Source organism: Pongo abelii, chromosome 2, assembly GCF_028885655.2.
Source record: "Pongo abelii isolate AG06213 chromosome 2, NHGRI_mPonAbe1-v2.0_pri, whole genome shotgun sequence".
In the NCBI taxonomy this organism is placed as follows: domain Eukaryota; kingdom Metazoa; phylum Chordata; class Mammalia; order Primates; family Hominidae; genus Pongo; species Pongo abelii.
Genome location: NC_085928.1, coordinates 15,028,860 through 15,043,600, shown reverse-complemented (window position 1 = coordinate 15,043,600; position 14,741 = coordinate 15,028,860). Strand labels below are relative to the sequence as shown.

The following is a 14,741-nucleotide window of genomic DNA, read 5'->3' as shown; positions in this document are numbered from 1 at the left end:
TAACACCACACCTGGCTAATTTTAAAAAACCCTTTTTTTGTAGAGATAGGGAGAGCCTTGCTGTTGTTCTGGCTAGTCTCATAATCCTGGCCTAAAGTGATTCTCTGGCTTCAGCCTCCCAAAACACTGGGATTACCAGTGTGAGCCACTGTGCGCAGCCTCAGGTGTATTTTTTTTTTTTTTTTTTTTTTTTTGAGACCCAGTCACTTTGTCGCCCAGGCTGGAGTGCAGTGGCGTGATCTCGGCTCACTGCAAGCTCCACCTCCCAGGTTCACGCCATTCTCCTGCCTCAGCCTCCCGAGTAGCTAAGACTACAGGCACCCACCACCACGCCCGGCTAATTTTTTGTATTTTTAGTTGAGATGGGGTTTCACTGTTAGCCAGGATGGTCTTGATATCCTGACCTCTGATCTGCCCGCCTCAGCCTCCCAAAGTGCTGGGATTACAGGCGTGAGCACCCGCGCCTGGCCCAGATGCATTTTTAAAAAATATTTTCAATCCAAGTTTGGTTGAATCCTCACATGGATTCCACAGATACAGAGGGCTGACTATACTTCCCAGGATTATTAAATAATGAGCTCATTTAATCCTCCTTTAAACACAGCCCTACCTCATCTTACAGTTAAAAAAAAAAAAAAAAAAAAAAAGAATGCTCAGAAAGGGAAAGGAACTTATACAAAACTCACAACCAAAAAGCAGCCATGCTGGGTTTGAAGCCAAGTCTGCCTCATTTTCAAACCCATACTCATTCCAAGGTTCTCCAATGCTTCCCTAGTAAAGGGTTGCGGGTTGTAAGTTTCAAATAAGCACCACAAGCATCCAGCAACAGAAAGCATGACCTAATGTGGTCTAAAGCAGTGTCTCCAACTTTAGCATGCAACAGAATGACCTGCAGGGCTTTTAACAGCACAGGTTGGCCGGGCGCGGTGGCTCACACCTGTAATCCCAACACTTTGGGAGGCCGAGACGGCTAGTTCGCTTGAGGTCAGGAGTTCAAGACCAACCTGGCCAATATGGTGAAACCTCATCTCTTCTAAAAATACAAAAATTAGCCCGATGTGGTGGCGGGTGCCTGTAATCCCAACTATTTGGGAGGCTGAGGCAGGAGAATCACTTGAAACCAGGAGGCGGAGGTTGCAGTGAGCCGAGACTGCACCACTGCACTCCAGCCTGGGCGACAGAGTGAGTGAAACTCCATCTCAAAAAAAAAAAAAAAAAAGGTTTTTTGCTGGGCCCCAGCCCAGCAAAAGGTTGGTTGAACATTTTTAGTGGGTCTGGGGTGCAGCCCAAGAATTGTTGCATTTTTAACGAGTTCTGGTGGCACTAATGCCAGAAGTCAGTGGCTTTGCTTTGAGAATTCCTGCTCTAAAGAAATCAGGAAAGGAAGTTGTGTTCCAGCCTCAGAGCTGCAAAGACATAGAGGTACACTGGTTGGATGACCACCTGTTCCCAGGGCAGGAGTCCTACAAAAGCCAGAACTTCTGGCCAGTGCTGAAACAGATTACTGTTTACCCATCTGGTTGGGAAGATGCTCATTCTAGAAAACGTAGGTTCCTGTACTTTTCACTCTGGGCTCTTCTGGTTCTCCCGGGCTGATGAGTATGTTTTTCCATAGGAAGTCCTGCTTCTTTTGTGGTTGACCACAGTCACCTTCAGCATTTTCTCCCTGTCTTAACAGAGGAGCTTCTTTCACCAGACCTTTTGTGGCTGGGCTTCCCAACCTCTTCCTGATGCCAGATGCCCTCCACGAAGCACACCTGAGTTGGGCAGGGTCCCCTCTCAAATTCATATTCATAAATGAGCACAGAATGACCAGGAAGAACCCAATCTGGACCCCACATTTCTCTTAGCTCCATTTAAGATGGTGTTGTTTTGAGCCACCCCATCACCTTGTTGGCTCTGATGAAGCCTGTGCACAATTAAACACCTCAGATCTTTTTCTCAGGACCTCAGCCAAGTCAGATCTGTCCCTAACATCCAATTCTCCACTTTAAGCAGTATCTGATTTCCAGTAGAAGTCAAACTGCCTATTCCCCGTCATGACTATAGCACGCCTCCCTGACAGCCTTATATTCCATACCGGGAAAGTAGCACCCAAATTCTTCCAACTGGCTGGAGAAGCTGTAATAGGAATATGTCATAACTTGGACCTGCTCAGCTGCAAGGCATGCTGGAATCTTGGCAGCTGGTCAATGAGGAGCAAGAAATGTTTTCTAGCATGGGTTACCTAGATAAAGGGATGAGGACATGACCCAGGAAGTAAAAAGGAAAGGGGGGCATTGATGAATAGCATCCCCACTCTCCTGCTATTTGTACTGAGAAATGCCCCTCTTCTGCTGGAGAAAGACACAGCATATGTCCATGGGATGCTGAGGGAACATTTGTGAACAACTTGTTGACAACAAGCCAAGAGTTAACACCAAGAGGATTGAGAAAAGCGTATGTAGTGGTTAAATGTATAGGCTCTGGGTTTAAATCCCAGCTCTACTACTTATTAGCTGTGTGACCTTGGGCAAATCATTTTATTTCTCAAGGTTTCAGTTTCCTCATGAGGAAAGTGGAGATAAAAATAATATGTGGGCCGGGCACAGTAGCTCATGCTTGTAATTCCAGCACTTTGGGAGGCCAAGGGAGGTGGATCGCTTGAGCCCAGGAGTCTGAGACAAGCCTGGGTAGAAACCCCATCTACATGAAACACAAAAGTTAGTCAGGCGTGGTGATGCGGTCATGTGGTCCCAGCTACTCGGGAGGTTGAGATGGGAGAATGGCTTGAGCACGAGAGGGTGAGGCTGCAGTGAGCTGTGATTGCGTCACTACACTCCGGCCTGGGTGACAGAGTAAGATCCTGTCTCAAATAAGTTAATAAATATTTTTTTAAATGTGTACATAAGGCACCTGAGGATTAAAAGAGATAATGCACATAAAAAGTTTACCAGGCTGGTGTATAGTAACAACTCTATAAACCACAGCTGTTTTTACGGAACACTAGCCGGAAGGCACTGAGTGTTACGGCTCAGGGGCTGGAGGTACGAAGATGAAAGTGCTGAGCAGGTGAAAGGAGAAACAAGGATGCTGGAGGTGTGGGCAGGGGAGCCTAGGAGTTCCTATGAAGGGAGAGGCAGCATTCTGTGGAACTGATCTGGAGGCAGAGCCTAGGACCAAGGCTAGGTCGAGGGATTCTGACCTCAAATCAGGGAGGGGGAAGCAGTCAACGCAAAGCCTCAGAGGAGAGCAGTGAAAAGTGTTTCTTAAACTCTGAATCCAAAAACTTTTTATTGCTGTAGGAAGTCAGTCAAAAATGGTCTAAATGGTCCATGTGAAAAAGCATCAATATTCCACTTCTAGAAATCTGTTCTGAGGAAATAATCATTGATAGGCACAAAGATTTATGTGCAAGGATGTTCACTGCAGCATTATTTATAATAGTGAAAAATGGTTTACAATTTAAATGTCCAACCACGGGGGGGTTGTTAAATAAATTATGGCGCATCCATATGATGGAATACCAGGCAGCCATTATAAAGCCCATCTTAGTAGGATACTTAGGAAGAGGGAAATTATCACAATATGCTGTTAAGTGAAAAGGCTGGTTACAAAAAGTACAATCACAATTTGGTTACATACCTATCTAGACGAAACACACAAAATGTTGAATGAATATTCATTACTTTTGTAAATGCTTTTTAAGAAAAAAATGACCAAAAAGAAGTAACCAGACAGGAGCTCTCACAATCAGCTTATAATAGAAAGTCATTAAATTCAGAACACAAACAGTAGCTATGATCTGAATGCCAGGAGCTGTAGCTGGTGCCCATTAGAAAGGACTTGGCTGTTTAGAAGGGTTGAGGGCTAAGAGGTTCTGCATGCCATTGGCATGAGGCCAGGTAGAGCCTAGAAAAGAAGATTTAGGTCAGTGGCTCTCAACCATGGCTGCCTATTCGAAGCTCAAAAAAATACCAGTGCCCAGGCTCCCCCCGCAGAAATTCTATCTTAATTAAGGTCTAGGATAGGGCTGTCAAGTATATATTTTTTAAAGCTCTGCAGGTGATTTTTTACGGAAGCCAGTGAATTATGTGTTGAGCTGGACCAAGCCACGGTTACCTGTATACAGAGGTAGACTTGAGGCTGCTCACACCACTTCACAGCTGCCTTCTCTCTGGACAGGGCCCAGCAGGAAAGTGAGGAAAGTCTCACTCTGGAACCTGGAGAGCTGTTGAAAGGGAGCATGTGCCCCAAGGCACCTGGTCTATGTAGAAACATTACCCTCAGCCTTGGGGACATTAATGTAAGTGCTCTTTAGACCTTGCCTGTTTGGAGGTTTTACCACAAGGACACTGCTCTACACTTAGACTCCTGATGGGACCCAGGGTACCCCTGATGCCAAACACTGAAAGTCCAGGCTCTACAAAAGGAGGAAGGAAAGAAAGCCCAGATCCTGGGAAATCTGCAGGGGTCTGACCCTGCATCAGCCAGAGCTAGTGGTATTTTCCTCATCTGTCCTGCTTTCGGGCAGAAATACACACCAACCAACAGGGCAATGTGTAAACCTTAAAAGCAGTCTGCTTTGAGTGGATGAGGCCTCTCAGAAAGGGCTCCTAGTTTCCCCCAGGCACCTTTAGGGAAGAGAAGCAGAGGGAGCTGGCTGCTAGAAACAAAAGTTTGTATTAAATGATAAGATCTGCCCCAGCTTCTCACTACAGATATTGAGTTACTCAAGGCACCGAAAGCAGGGAAAGAAGAGGCCTGAGTTGGGTGCTTCACACACTTGTCCCTGAATAATTAAGAGCCAACTGCAGCTCTTTTGTATTCCTAACAGTGGGTCTCCTGGGGGGCCTTCGGGACAATGGCTAGAAAAGTAGGGAGGGAGCTTTGGCTCAGGTAGACCAGTGGGGTTGGCAAATAGGGATGGATCCAATTGTTATCCCGCAAGCCATTTCCCTAAAGTTGCCTCCCAGGGCGGGCTTACATCAGCTCTGGCAGGGAACGAAACTGCGGACAGAACTGCGGTTAATCCGATGGTCAGCTGGTAACACACAGATTTGGAATGCCTTGCATCTACATTTATATGTGCATATATGTATGTATGTTTATATGCACATGTGTGCCTCAATATACAGCAGATTTACCTTCCAAATGATGTTTGGCTCAGGCTGAGGCAAAAAGGAAAATGCATTCTCTGAAGATGCAGCGACTGGCAGACAGTCAGATGGGTTAACAACAGGGGGTCTGGATGGTAACTGGAAACTAGCCTGAGACTCACATTCTCCACAAAGAATCCACAGAAAAGTCAATGAGCCACTCCTGGAAAATCAAGAAGCGACTGCAATATCCATTCAAAACCACTGACTTGAGGGCCAGAAAGGGCTTTAGGATTCTTCTGAACATCTCCCTTTCACAGATGAAGAACCCAGTGGTTTGGCAGAGGTGCTCAAACAGAAAAGCCTCCCTCATTTCTAACCCAGCCTCCCCACTCTGTAACTGAAACCTCTAATTTGATCCTCAGAGGACTGGCAGGACAGATGGTCACTAAATATCCTTCAGGTACCAACCTTTCCCATCACAGAAGATGCTGGCCAGGACATTTCTGGTTCAAATGAAAGATACTCTGATAATATCGACAAGGCTTCAAATTCAAACGAGTTCCATGCGCAAGTCTGATTAAGTCATCCTTATTAAACGCAGAACAATGAGGACAGTGTCATGGCGGGATTCAGCACGTACAGCATTGCCTTTAAAGCTTTCATGTACTCAGGGAAAGCCCGATGGAATCCTTGTCCTTCTATTTCAAGTCAGAGAGTGGAGGAGAATCAGCAGACCAACTGCCAAGAAGAGAGCTCAAGGTTAAACTCTCCTGACCCCAGTCCCCATCCCAGAGGTCCCTCCTTCTGCTTTCTCTCCTGTGCCCAGCAGCAAATTGGACAGAAAGCCATCTTCATTTTTTATTCCACTTAGAAGCCACCAAGTCGAATAATTTCTCACTGGTAAGTCCCCCACTCAAATCAGGACTGAGAGGCCATTCTGCAAGGTTTCGGTTTCATCTCTCATGCTCACTAAAACAGAAGGGAAGGGAAGTATCATGGCAGAGCCACACAACATTCAGCACCCTTCTGTCCCTTTCCTTTCAGAACTCGACTCTCAGCTGGAACTTCTCCCTGCCATTTTCTAGCATTCAAGCTGGTTATAAAGGAAATTTCTTCAGAAGGAAAGTATTGGAGGAGATCCATCTGAAATAGTGAATGGCATACACGAAGATCCTGTTCCAGATTACCCATTAGAGGATCATCTCCTCAACTAAGGCAGACGTCATCAAACCAAAAGTCACAGAGAGGGGGGTTTGCAAAAGTATAGCACGATGCCAGTGAAAAATCCAGGTGTTGTCCACACAAGCTATAAATGAAGGGCTCAATTCTGTCAATTCAATGAAATTCCATTAGTCAAGGCATTTGCTTTGGCCTCTTGCCATACATTTAAGACCAAGTTAGTTAAGTGTTGTCATAAATTCAAGGCCAACTTAGTGATGGGTAAACGCACATGCAAAGATCTGAATGTAAAGAAAACTCGTTCATTAGAAGTAACTATTTCCAGCACACACACACACACACACACACGAAATGAAGACAAGCTAGTGATCAAGGTGACTGAATGAGGCAAAAGATGGTCCCCAGAACCCACTGGGGTTTAGATCTTTAAGTATAAATAACACTCCCTCCAAGCACTTGTGCATCCCCAGAGCTCCGGATGCCCAGATCTCCAGGAGCCTGGCTTTGCCTGTATTTACACCACAGGTACAAAGTAGGTGTTTAGCTTTGATGAGTGAGGAATCTGAGGCACAGAGAGGGAACTTGGAACTAGGAAACAGCTAAGGTGATAGAATCCTAGCCCTCTCACCCTCCCCCAAAACCCTGGAGTCTAAGTCCTTTGGACAACTCCACATTAGCTCTCAGGTCCCCCAGACAAACCCACAGGGGAAAAAACACCACAGTAAATCACCACAGATGTCGAGGCAATGCTGATAATTGTGCACTCTTAGTCATGTTGATTTACCCCATCCTGGGAGATCAGAGGCATGTATTGTTTACTGTTGTACCCATCGCTCCTAGAACAGTGCCTGGCACATAGTAGGTGAGTGAACACAGGAGTTTACTGCCACTGATGGTCTCTTTCACCCTGTACCCAGGCAGTGACAAAGCCAACACTTGAAGATCTTGGGAAACATCTGTCTACTGCCAGGGTGTAGGTGGTGGGGCCCCAGAACTCAGCTCTGGGTTCTTTAAGGCAATATAACCTAACAAGGTGGTATGCACTTCTAATCAGGGATCTTGTCTTTTTGGCCTCTTTGTCCATTCTACCACCTCAGTCATCAGTGAAAGTGGTGAACTGGTTGGCTGGTAATGAGTTGCTAACTCAGATCATTGGATATAAGAGGGTGGCCAAGACTAAGGACAGGAGTGTCATGGTCAGTGTTCAAATAACTGGACCAATAGCATCATCTTCCCAAATACACATACTCCATCCATAAATGTCTGCTGTTCCTCTATCCCCTTGATGGGTTCAGGCATCACGGCTTTCTGGATGTTCCTTGGAATCTGCAAACATCCAATGTGAGCTTCTAGTCTTATCTCATCTAACCCTATTGCTACATTAGATGAAACAAAAAGTTATGGTTGAATTTTCTCTTTTTTGTAAAGAATAAAATTGGTTGACACCCACTGGATTCCTAGTGGGAATGGGGACAGGAGATCTGAATCCAGTCTTGGCTCTGCATGTGGAACCTTATATCAATGGATGTGATGTGCTCAGATTTGAGTAAAACAAGATGGCTCCCTCAAGGAACTTATCATCTGACAGAAGAATCTTAATGGGCCCTGAGAATGAGGGTTAGCCAAGGGCCCAACAGGTCAGAGGTAGAACCAGGCCATGAGATATTCCAGTCAATCCCCAAGGTACATGGAGACAAGATAACATGTACATCCAAGGCAGATGAGCTCACTTCTTAGAATCTTAATATCTTAATCTATAGATATAAGGGGTCAGGCTACTTAAAGGCTGTTAATTGATTTTGTTAGGACCATTTCACTTGGCCAGTTTGGCTTTGAACTCCCAATTGTCCATAAGCTGGGCCACTCTAATTGCCTAATCAACACATTGTGACCTGCCTGCCCTCTGTAGGCATTTGAATTTGTGCTTCCCCTGACATGGACAATCTCCAGGGCCTCTCCCAGCTTTGAGTCTCAATAAGAAGTGACCACTGTAGGGTCTTTCAAACAAGCCAGGAAGTTCATCCTAAGACAAGAAAGTTACTGGGGCTCCTCCAGTCCTAATGGGGAGGTAGCAATCTACAGTGTTGGGCTGGACCTCTCCGCTTCTCTGGTTTTCTAGTCTGGCACTAGAAGTGGTAAAGGAACTTTTTCCCCTCGCTAGTGGGAAAGGAGGTGCTGGCTGTCCTATCTCAGGGCAGAGTCAATAAGCCCAGCTCTCTGTCCCACCTGAGTCATCGAGCTTTCTTTAACCCTTCTTCTCCTAAACCCTTGGGTCATCAGGCACCTTGCCGCCTGTACAGCCACTGCATGTACTTCTCCATGTTCTCCCTCCCCAAACACATAGACAAGTGTCTCAGGATCAAACTGGTGAACTTAGTATCCTCTCTGGGCATGGGCTTGGCCCTGTACCTCTTTTTATCTACCAGCATTTAGCATGGTGCTTTGCACACTGTAGGTGCTTAAACGGTGTTAGATGTCCACGGTGATGATTATGGTCGCTACTGTTGGCTTTGGAGGAGGAAGGCTCTGGCATTGGCTGCTTGGAAAAAGGGATGGAAGATCTGCCATTCCTTCCCAAACTGGTGGTGATAGGTGTTGATATGGAGAAAAGAGCTCCCCCTGAAACCCACACTCACCTACACACACCTTTCCCAACACAGCAAGCCAGAGGCAGCCCTGCCTCCCCAGTGGTCTACCCCCACCTCCCAAGGCCCGGAACAGTTCTCACCGCCCCGTGAGTGACCGAGTGGCAAGTTCCTGCATCTCTCCTATATTTTCTCTCCTTTCCTCCTCCGTTGAAAATCTAGACTTGGGGCAAGGTATTGGCTGTTTCTTTCCAAGCTGCTTTTAAATCTGCCCCCCTTTTCCGTAGTTGTGAGGTCCAGTTGTAAAGTTCAAGCTCCCCTCTTGCCCCTTCCTCAAGGTCATCTGTTCCGGCTTAGAAAAGGTGAGAGGCCACTGCTGATTGCCAAGAAGAGAACAGGCTTAAAAAGATGAGCTGAAGTGGGGAGGCCGAGGAGCAAGCAGTCAGGGAGGGCTGTGGAGAGAGGCCCCGCGGCCGAAGTGGGTCAGAGTGCCTGAGAAACGCGGAAGGAGGTCGGATTCACTAGGGGCTGAAGGAAAAAGATGGGGTTAGGGCCAGAGAAGGTAGGATCGTGGTGAGGTCTAGACACAGGCAAGCTTCCAAATCCCCAGTCCCAATTCCGTTGACCGGGAAGGAGTGCACGACAGGGTAGGCAGCCCTCCCGGTTCCTGCTGCTCTCACCCCGCCCCTCTGCAGAAAGCCTAGGCAGGATCTCAGGGGTTAGGGCAGAATCCAGCGCTCCTCTCTGCCCATCCAGACTCGCGGCCCACTCCCGCCTGGCGCAGCGGGCAGTCGGAACTATCCAAAGACTGGGCTCGGGGTGGGGGGGTGGGAGGCGGGGAGGAGGGGGCAAGAACCGTGCTGCAGGTGGTCCTCCACCTTGTTTAAAGTTTGCGGTGGGCAAAGGAGTCGGCTCCGTTGGGCCGGGTCCTCTTGAGCCTCGCCTTCTTCCTCCGCCGGTCCCGCGACCACTTCCCTCTTGGCTCCCGCCCCGCGCGGGTCCCCGATCCCCTCTCCCGCCTGCAACCCTCTCTGTGCCCGAGCGCCCCCCGCTCCCTCCCTCCTCGCTGGTTCTCCCGCAGGACGTGAGCGGAAAGTGAATGGGCAGCCCCAACCACAAAGACAAATTACCATGAGAAACATAAATCGGGAAATCGCCGCTCGCGTCCCCGCTTCCAGCTGCCGCACCCCTCTCCACCCTCCCAGCCGGGAGTGCGGGGCCCTGAGCCACTGCCCCTGGAGCCTGGTGGGCAGAGTTCATGCTCCGCAGGCCTGGTCAGGGCAAGAGTGTCCTGGAGGGGGGTCTGGGAAGAATCCGGGCGGCGGCTCCGCAGGCGGCGGCGGTGGAGCGGGGACGTCCCTGAGCGGGAGATTTCACACTCTGGGCGGGCCACGCGTTCCCACGCGCCTCGCCGCCCGCACTCTCCCTCAGTGCTGTTTACTAGCCGGCCCTCTCTGAGCCTCCATCTCCGCACCTCTGTCCCTCTGTCCCTCCGTCCCTCAGCCTCACTCGTCCGTCTCCTTCTCCAGGCCTGGGTCCCGGGTCCCCATCGCCGCTGCAGCCCAGATGCGCCGACCACAGCCCTGGCAAGGCCCAGTGCAACCCGGACCCAGAGCTGGCTGGCGGCGGGAACGCAGCAGCGCTGAGGGCTCTCAAGCCGAGGTGGCAGCGGGAGACGCGGAAGCCAGGGGACCCCCTGTCCTCCCGCCCGCAGCCTCACCTACCTGGCTTCAACTTGCCAGAGCCCGGACCCCTACCTCCCTACCCCGATACCCACCCGAGTTGCTGAAGTTTGCAAGTTGCAGCCCCAACCCGCGCAGGGGAAGCGCCCGGGGCTCCCGGGACTCACCTCCCAGCGGCGGGTGCAGGTGCCCGGTTCCCCGCGGCTCTCGACTCCCGGGCGGCGCGGAGCGGCAGGGACGAACCAGGAGGGCTGGCGGCCGGTCTAGGAATGGGGCGGCCGTGCAGGAACGGCATCCAGCTCTCAGCGCTCCGGTGCAGTCCCGACCCGGGCCTTCGCCCGCTGCGCTCCGGCTCCCAGCAGCCGCTGGACGCGCTGCCGACCCGCCCGGCTCGGCGGAGCTGGGCTCTGGCACCAACCCCCGCGCTCCAACTAGCTCCCGACCCAGCGCGCGGCGAGAGCAGGGAGGAGGAGACCGCGGGAGCAGAAGGCGGGAGGGGGCGGTGGGGGAGGAGTTGCAAGCAAAGGGAGAGAAGGAGGGGAGCGGGAGCGAAAAAGAGGAGGGGGCTGGAGCAGACCTGCCGCGGCGGGCGCTGCACCCGCCAGCCTCGAGGCGCGCGGAGGAGCGCGAGGGGGCGCCCTGCATCCCGCGGCTGCTCGGCCGACTCCCGCCCCGGGCCTGCAGAGTGTGGTTACCAGCCGGGTGGGCCGAAGCCCCTTCCCTGGCCGGCATTTCGGCGGCGAGACCTAGGACTCTGAGCACTTGCCGCCGTTTGCCACATCCCGCCTTGCCGTTCTCGGTCACCCCATCTCGAATGTGACATCCTCGAGGGCCATCGGCGCGGCCTGCCCACCCCAAAACTCCGGGCCTGAGGAAGCTCCCCCAAACCCCACTCCGGACTCCCACATTCCCCAGCCCCGTCAGTTCGGAACGATCTTCCTGCCTGTGGATTTGAAGGGGAAGGGATCTCGTGTAAAACGGGGGACAGCCGTTATAACCTGCAGCGGCAGGGAGGGAGGCTAGGCTGCTGGGCTGGGCTGGAAAGCCAGAACTGGCCGGATTAGGGTTAACCTTGCAAACTGTACGATATTGAGCGAACCTCTCCAAGCCTCAGTTTCCTCAGCTGTAAACTGGGGTTAGTAATACGCACCCTACAGAATTGTGAAGAACGAGTAGGGGATATGGGGAGTAAAATAGCATCAGGAACAGTGGGAGGGCAGCCAAGAGATGAGCGATCTGGGGAGGTGGTGGAGGGTTCTCAGCTGAGGACGGAAGGTTTAGCGCAATCACAACGAGCGAGGCCGAATTGTTTACAAGTTTAAGTGATCTAGTGTTTCTGATGGCTAGAAGGCGGGAGAGAAAGATGCAAGGGGCATGCTTCAAATGCTAGCTGCCCGGGCTGCAAGAGGGATGGGAAGGGAGCCCTCTGCTGAACAAAAAATGTATTTGAAAATTTTAAAAAAGGTGACCTAAGAACGAGTGAGAAAGACAAAGGATCTGAAAAATTAAAACCAGGAAAGTGTGATTCTAAGAGATAACCAAAGAGAACTATGAAATAAAAATAGATAAGTTAGAGAAAGGAAAATATCAAAAGACTTTCTAGAGTATGCCAAAAATTGGATAATTAGAACAAAGTCTGAGTGAAGCATTTTACGTAATAAAATTCTGGGTAAAGGAAACCCCAGATAAAGCAGAAGAATGGAGACACTAAGAGCCCCAGAGAAGCACCTCCTCCCTGCCATCCTCCTACCCCTGGACCACAGCAAGAAGCAGTTTGACAGGATAATGGGAAGGAAAGGGTGGTTCTGAATCCAAGAAGGGAGTTTATGAGACACTGTAAAAAGAGAAACAGTGCAAGATCTCAAAGATAGACTTTCAAGGGCAACGGAAATGCTGAAACTCATAATGTGCAGAATGGAGAGAAACTTGCAAAGGGAAAACACATTCTGGACACAAAGGCAGAGATGCAGAGAAGAAAAGGAAGGAAACGGGCATGTGTGGGCATACCAGTCTGGTAGCCCATTCGTTTAATATTGGGGTAAAAATCAAGTTGGAAGAGGCAGCACAGGATATTGAGTCCAAATCTATCATTTTATCGACAAGGACAATGAGCTCTGGACCATTCTCCCAGAGTCCTAGGCTGAGATGGGGATAGGTCTCCTGATCCCCACCGTGGAACCTTTCCACCGCTATGAGCGTGCCCCCACCCCGCCCCCCCCCCCATTCTCTGCAGAGCTGTGGGGAATGTTTTTGTCATCACAAAAAATAGAAGTATGTGCAATATAGAGATACCTTTTAATTAACACAAAAAACTACAAAGCTATTCCATACTGCAGGACCAGGGAATGAACAGGAGAGCTTCCAATTTGTCTGGTTGGGAGAATAGACAAAATGCCTTCTGAGTGGCTCTGTCAGCCACAGCTCCCTCTTGAAAGATAACCAAAATATTCTCCACCCTTCACACATTCTCTCACCTGCCCTCTTGTTTGCTACCATGGTTTGATTGTGTTCATTCTTTTCTTCTCACTATCGTGTCAAGGCCCTTCCTGGCTCTCCCTCTCCATGTTATAAAGTGGCGAGGGGGGTTGGGGGCTTGGCACAGGAAGAGAAGAGAGGAGACCCCAGGCTGGGGACAAAAGGAAGGAAATTTTCCTTTTCAGGGGAAGCAGGAGCCAAGACAAGGAGGCACCCAAAGAGACAGACCAAGTAGCAGGGCAGCTAGCAACATTGGGCTAATTAATCCTAATTGCATCCTAAAGTATTGTATTGATTAACAGTGATTACTCAAGAGCTCTCAATACAAGAGAGCTTCAGAAGCCCAACCCTCTGGAAGGGACAGTTTCTTTACTAGCCTAGCTTACCACCTGCTCTTTGGCAAACCCAGCCTGGTTAGAATCTCTGAATCATTTACTTGGAGCAAAACCTGGAGCGTTGATCTCATCACCACAGTATCACAACCAGCTTCTGCCACCTTCCTTAGACCTTTGCAATAACCTATAAGATAATTGCTTCTGTTAGGAGCAATTCTCCTTCTACCGAAACATTGTTAATTAAGCAGAATGGAAATATAGTAATTAACACAGTGTTATCTCAAGCAAACAAGCTAAAGAGCAGTGAATATAGGGGGTGACAGGGAGTTTTTAGGATTCACTCTTGACCTAGAAATTCCAAACTTATCTTGAACTAAAGTTCAAAGAGTTTAAGAAATAGATCCAAATTCTCATGCTCGAGAGCGGAAAAGGGTGGAAAAGCTAGGAGCACAACACTGTCTTCTTCCTCCCACCTGAGGGCATTTTCTGGGAGATAGAACTAAAAAATGAGTGCAGGCTCTCCCAACAGGCCCTCTCTCTCTCTCTCTCTCTCTCTCTCTGTGTGTGTGTGTGTGTGTGTGTGTGTGTGTGTACACATGCTTGTGCATAGCCCAGGCACAAACACAAACCTTGTCTTGCAGCAAAAGGCAAACAGCCAGTCATATACTAATAGGAGACAGAGAATTGAAAATAAAAAGACAGCACGTATAATGTCCAAATCGTTTTCTGGTCCCAGAATTGCCTGCTCATTATGCCTGGGGATGGCAAAGAAAAAGGAAAATTCCCACCCCAGAAGTCGTTGTCAATTTGTGAACCAAAAGCATGCTCAGGTCAGAGGAACTGAAGTGTCACTAAATGACTGCTTTGCCATTGTCCTGAACTAATGTGAAAGAAGAGATCTTCCTTCCTTCCTTCCCAAGCATTTAAGTGTCACTCACTATGCTAGGCAGAGAGGTCATAGGAAGAGCTTTACAGGCAGGCAGGGGAGGCAGACGTAATCACAGCAAATGCAAGGACTGCCACAGGATGGGAGCTCTGCGGGCACATGGAGAGCCAGTTACCAGCTCTACCAAACAGGACAAAGAAGTCTTCGTTGGAAAGGGCAATTCTAGCTGAGAATGGAAGATAAGGCAGGAATTTGCCAGACAGAGAAGCAGGAGGAGGCAGAGTATTCCAGGCAGAGGAAGTAGCATGTATAAAAGCACAAGGCAATATAATTAGATTTCTGTTTGAAGAATTACTTGCCCCTGGTTAACAGATTCAGAGAGAGCTGAAGCAGTAAATGTGAGCAGGTGTTTCACGTGGTGGAAAGAGCACCGCACCAGCAGTTAGGGCTCCCCAGTCCTAGGATGAGCTGGGCCACTGATGAGCTGAGTGTCCTTGGACAAGCCTCTTAATCTCTCC

At 49.5% G+C, this 14,741-nt stretch overlaps 1 protein-coding gene across 4 annotated transcripts in view; it reads right to left on the bottom strand.

The window, feature by feature from the left end:
* Positions 1-11,103, bottom strand: part of SEMA5B (semaphorin 5B) — a 119,739-nt gene extending 108,636 nt beyond the window's left edge. For 2 of the 4 annotated variants that reach the window (XM_003776152.5, XM_054551394.2), the window contains exon 1: positions 10,695-11,097. The gene's annotated coding sequence lies outside the window, so the exon portion shown is untranslated. Of the gene's footprint in view, positions 1-10,694 lie in introns of all 4 variants that reach the window. The other 2 variants (XM_054551395.2, XM_054551393.2) reach the window with 2 other exon arrangements.
* Between the last annotated feature and the right edge of the window lie 3,638 nt (positions 11,104-14,741).